This window comes from Condylura cristata, unplaced genomic scaffold (genome assembly GCF_000260355.1).
Source record: "Condylura cristata isolate star-nosed mole 26May11 unplaced genomic scaffold, ConCri1.0 scaffold00014, whole genome shotgun sequence".
Lineage (NCBI taxonomy): Eukaryota > Metazoa > Chordata > Mammalia > Eulipotyphla > Talpidae > Condylura > Condylura cristata.
The window spans coordinates 9,575,756-9,581,068 of NW_004567115.1; the positions used below are offsets into that span (position 1 = coordinate 9,575,756).

At 36.9% G+C, this 5,313-nt stretch overlaps 1 protein-coding gene across 1 annotated transcript in view; it reads left to right on the forward strand.

Moving 5' to 3' along the window:
- Positions 1-5,313, forward strand: part of PIK3CB (phosphatidylinositol-4,5-bisphosphate 3-kinase, catalytic subunit beta) — a 123,745-nt gene that overhangs the window by 15,525 nt on the left and 102,907 nt on the right. Inside the window, exon 2 of the mRNA XM_012724769.1 lies at positions 4,328-4,433. The gene's annotated coding sequence lies outside the window, so the exon portion shown is untranslated. The remainder of the gene's footprint in view (positions 1-4,327; positions 4,434-5,313) is intronic.

The following is a 5,313-nucleotide window of genomic DNA, read 5'->3' on the forward strand; positions in this document are numbered from 1 at the left end:
CAGGAGAGGTCTGCTACGCAATGTGGATCTCCTCGGGGCAAGCGGGAATCGAACTCATGCGCAAGTGGCTTAAGCTTCTCAGTGCTATGCTTTAACCCGCTGCGCCATCAAGGTGGGCCATAAGAACCTATTTCTTATTAACTTACATATTGAATAATTGAGGCCCTATAGGTCTATGATGATGATGATCTAGACCTAGTAAGTGATGATGATGATAATCTAGTAAATTCTGTTTTCCCTTATTACATTAAAGTTGTACATGTGATTGGCTCTTCATGTGTGTGATTAGTAATAGTTTTCACTTAAAGCATTAGGAACTTTACAAAAAATTATTTAATTCTGTGTTTGAAGACAACATCAGAGTAATTTTGTTAACTTTACAAGCCTAATACATATTATATTTAATTATTACCCTATATTATGTCAATTGGTTTTTTTCTGTACTCGACAAATTTCCTTTTCTTTTTTCTCCCCCTTTTTTTAAAAAAAGATTTATTTATTTATGCTTACAGAACTGGAGTACAGGCCAGAGGTATGGTGGGTGAGAGGGTTCACCAGAGACAGAGTGGGGAACAGAACAGGCAGATCTATACTGCTGAGGGAACTGCAGGCAGGTCAGGAGAGGTCTGCCACGCCATGTTGGTCAGCTCCTTGATTGGGGCTACAGTGGCTTCTGAGAGCTTCATAGATTGGTGTTTTAACCCATTGTGCCACCAAGGAGAGCCCCCCCTTTTATTTTTAAAGATTGATTTATTTATGCATACAGAACTGGGGTACAGGGGCCACGAGAGGATTCACCAGAGACAGAGTGGGGAGCAGAACAGACACAATGACAAAGTACACTGCTGAGGGGAGCAGCAGGCGAGACAAGAGAGGTCTGCTGTGTAATGTGGGTCACCTTGGGGTACACTGAAGCAGCTGTGGCTAGTTGCAATACTGTGTTCTAAGCTGTTGTGCCACCAGGGAGGGCCTCTTTTTCCCTTTTAAATAAATAGGCATTATTTTTTGGTGCAATTTTAGATTCAGAGTAAAATTTAGTAGGGGATATAGAGAATTTTCATATATATATGGCCTCTCAATTATTAACATCCAGCACCAGCAAACTGGTTATTTTTGAGTTACTAGTTCCCTTAGTTTGGAAGGTAAGCTGACTGACATATTTTGGCATCATTCTAAAATCTGTTTAATAATATTCCTTTCTTTTGAAAAGACTTAATTGACCTTATTTCAAAAACAAGGATACCAACATTAGAATTACATAACTTCCTTCCTAGCCAAATTTTATTTTGGCTACAAAATGAAAAAGTTTTAACTTTAATACAATTATGCTATCATTTGATTCCCACTAATTTCATGAAATTTGAAGATGTTTCAACCTTTTCTCCATTTATATGTATAGTGTTCTAGCCAGATACTTGAAATTTGTTATGAAAATTTCTAATTTAGGGGTCCTCCCTGGTAGTGCAGTGAGTTACAGTGCAGTACTGTGAAAGTATCGGCAACCACGGCAGCATGAGTTGAATCCCCAGCCAGGGAGCTGACCCACATGGCAAGACAGACCTCTGCTGTCCTGCCTGCTGCTCTCCTCAGCAGTGTATTTTAATCCTCTGCCTGTTCTGTTCCCCACTGTCTCTGGTGAGTCCTCTCACCCTCCCTCACTTCTGGCCTGTACCCCACTTCTTGTATTCATTAATAAATACGTCTTTAAAAACCTAAAATTTCTAACTTAGAATATTACTGACAAGTGCAAATAATTCAAATTTGTTTTGCAACACTGACTCTAATTTGCATAATCTTGCCAAGAAGTGATTTAAATGGTGTTGATTAGGATACTTCATTTTTATTTTTAAGATAGATTTATTTATATATACAGAACTGGGGTACAGGAAGGATTCACCAGAAACCATGGGTAGCAGAACTGGCAGATTGACAAAGTACACTGCTGAGGTGAGCCCTCTTCTGCAGTGCTGCACTTTAACCCATTGTGCCACCAGGGAGGGCCAGGATACTTCATTCTTTAAGTAAACTGTAAAATGTTATTAAGGAAGAATGGGACATAATAACTGAGAGGAGGCTAAGAACTCCATGATCTTTGGAAAACATCCTTGATTTAGGGCTCAAATGGAAACATAAAGCCAGAAAACTTGATGTGAACACTAGGATTTTCTCTATAAGACAGAAAAGTCAACTAAATAAGTAGTTAAAATTAATGTTTATCTTGACACCATAAAGAAAAAGGTGATAAAGATAAAAAGGCAAAGAAATGAAAATGAAACTACAAGTTTGGAAAATAAATTAATATGATTTATATATTAGAGAATTAGGTTCTGAATAGGGCTGTTGTCATGAATGTACAATCTGTGCTATCACATTGAACCCTACCCTTGTTTTAATGCTAAGCTATCACTGTCTTGAAATTCTTAATTTTTAAAAAAAATACCTATTTATTTATGCATACAAGAGCTGGCATTTAGGCAGAAGTGTGAGGGGTGAGAGGATTCACCAGAAAGAGTGGCAACAGAACAGACTAATTGATTGATATACACTGCTGAGGTGAGCAGTGGGTAGAAAGGAGAGGTCTGCTATGCCATGTGGGTTGGCTCCCTGTCTGTGACTACAGTTGCATCATAGTGCTAAGATTTAACCCCTTGCACCAAAATTCTTAATTTTTGAATAAGTTTACCTGGTTTTTAATTTTGTACAGGTCCTTGTAAATTATATAGTCTGTCCTGTCCTGAATATATAGTTTATTACAAAATAAGAAAAAGATAACCCAATTAAAAGGGCCTTAAGCTGAGCAAATGGATGTAGAAAGGAATATAGATAATTAATAAACATGTGAAAAGGTCTTCAACTTTATTAGATCTTCAAGATGATGAAATGAATGCAAACTAAATTCATAGTGAGGTAATAGTTTAGATGTCTTATGTTGCTACAAATAAAGAAACCTGACTTTATGAAGTATCGGAGAGGTGTGTATTATTAATTTATATACTGCTAGTGAGTTGGGAAAGTGATACTGTTGGGGATAATTTGGTATTAAAAAAAGATTTATTTATTTATGCATATAAGGACTGGGGTACAGGTCAGAGGTGCAGGGGGTGAGAGGATTCAGCAGAGACAGAGTAGGGAGCAGAACAGGCAGATGTACTGAAATACACTGCTGAGTAGGGAGCAGAACAGGCAGATGTACTGAAATACGGGCTGATCAGGAGAGGTCTGCTACACCATGTGGGTCACCTCAATTCTTGTTCTTATGAAGAATGTGTTGTAATATTGTTGATGAGAAGGAAAACATGTAAACCATCCAAATGTTTAGAGTGAATAATACATTGTAGCATGTTTATCTAGTGAAATATTAGACAGCAACAAAAATGTAGCATGGATAAAGCTTAGAAAAATATTTTGAGTGAAAAAAATACAAGTCTCTAGAGACTCATAGAACATTAACTTGTCAAGCTGAAAAAGAAAAAGGAGCAGGGAAGGAAGGAATGAGGGATGTGAAACTAAGCAAAATATTATTTAGGGATATATGTTTATGTGACAGGTTTATTTTTTTAAGTAATATAATAATTAGTTTTCAGGATCAAGATCAGAAAGAGAGGATTGCATAGGTAGATAGAATGTTATTGGTCTATGGGTAGTGATTTATAGTATTTTATGCTTGTTTAGGTATTGCTTTCTGTATATTTTGTGTGTGTCAGATACTAAGGGGGAATGAAAAAGTTACACATAGTTAGCAGCTTGTGATGTAAGTAAATACATTGAAAAGTAGGAACCCAGAGTATTATGGGAAAGAATATGAAATAAAGAGGAAGCAACCTGAACAAGAGAATTTATATAATCACACAGGTCATCCCCTTAAGTTCCTTTCATCTCTAATATTCTATAATTTAATATTGTGGTTCATATGTTTTCTGTATTTCCCTATATTAAAAAAATAGTTATGGCCCTCCCTGGTGGCGCAGCGGGTTAGAGCACAGCACTGAGAAGCTAAAGCCACTTCCTCATGAGTTCGATTCCCGCCTGCCCTGGAGGTGACCACATGGCACGGCAGACCTTTCCTGACCAGCCTGCTGCTCCCCTCAGCAGTGTGCTTTGTCCATCTGCCTGTTCTGCTCCCCACTCTGTCTCTGGTGGAGCCTCTCGCCACCCCTGGGCCTCTGGCCTGTACCTCAGTTCTGTAGGCACAAATAAATCTAAAAAAAAAAAAAAAAAGTTATAAGCAATTAAGAGTCATAGTAATATATTAATAATTTATCTGCTATACTTTATTTAACATTTAGCACATTTAGGTATTAATACCTTTTATCTTGATTCTTTTTAGTGTATCTTCTAATGTGAAAAAATTCTTCCATGAAAACGTTACTTTTAAAAAATCAGTGATGGTGCCTGTTTTCCTAAAAGAATGAGATGGGGGCTATCATTTTGAGGTAAGTATCCCATATTTTATCTTCAATTACTTAACATTATTTTTCGAAAGTTAAATATAAAGGGGCAATGTGAATGTTGAGTGGGTTCTAAATCTTTAGTTATTCTATCAGGGGTAGAAATGGGGAAGGAAATACAAGGCCGTGTTATCAGCTAGTGTGATACTTAGAATTATGCTTTTTTTTTTTTTTAACATTTATTATACATGCAAGAGCTGGGGTCTAGAGCAGAAGTGTGGGGTGTGTGTGTTAGAGAGAGAGGATTCACTAGGGATTGCACGTGGAGCAGAACGGGGCCGAATGGCTGACATATATTGCTGAGGAGAGCAGTGGTGAGGCAGCAGAGGTCTGCTGTGCCACGTGTATTAGCTCTCTGGCCAGGGATGGAACTTGTGTTGCAGTGGCTGCTGATAGCTTCCTAGTACTAAGACTTAACCCCCTTAACACCTTAACCAGAGAGGTGCCTAAAATTACGTTTACCACAGAGTTAACAGACTTTCATGAAGGGGGTTGGGCAGTAGTGTTGAAAGTTTTTTACAGAGGTTAATTGAAATTAAGAAGTGACTTTATTGAATTTTGGCACTTAGGAGGTAATTTCTAGTCTTGAAGCTACAATGAAAATGAAAGTAAGCTAGAAATGATGAGTGAAAAGGAGATGGTAAAGTATTTGAACTCTTAACTCATTTATTAAGGTAAAATGTACTAGATAAAATGTAGGTAGCAGCAGTCATTTCCAAAACATCGATGTTAACTACAACCATATATCCTGGTTTAAGTGTCTTATAAATCAATTAATACTCTATTTATTTTTATTTATTTTTATTTTATTATTATTATTTTTTTTATTACAAAGTTTATTTTTACATCATTTTACACATTTTTT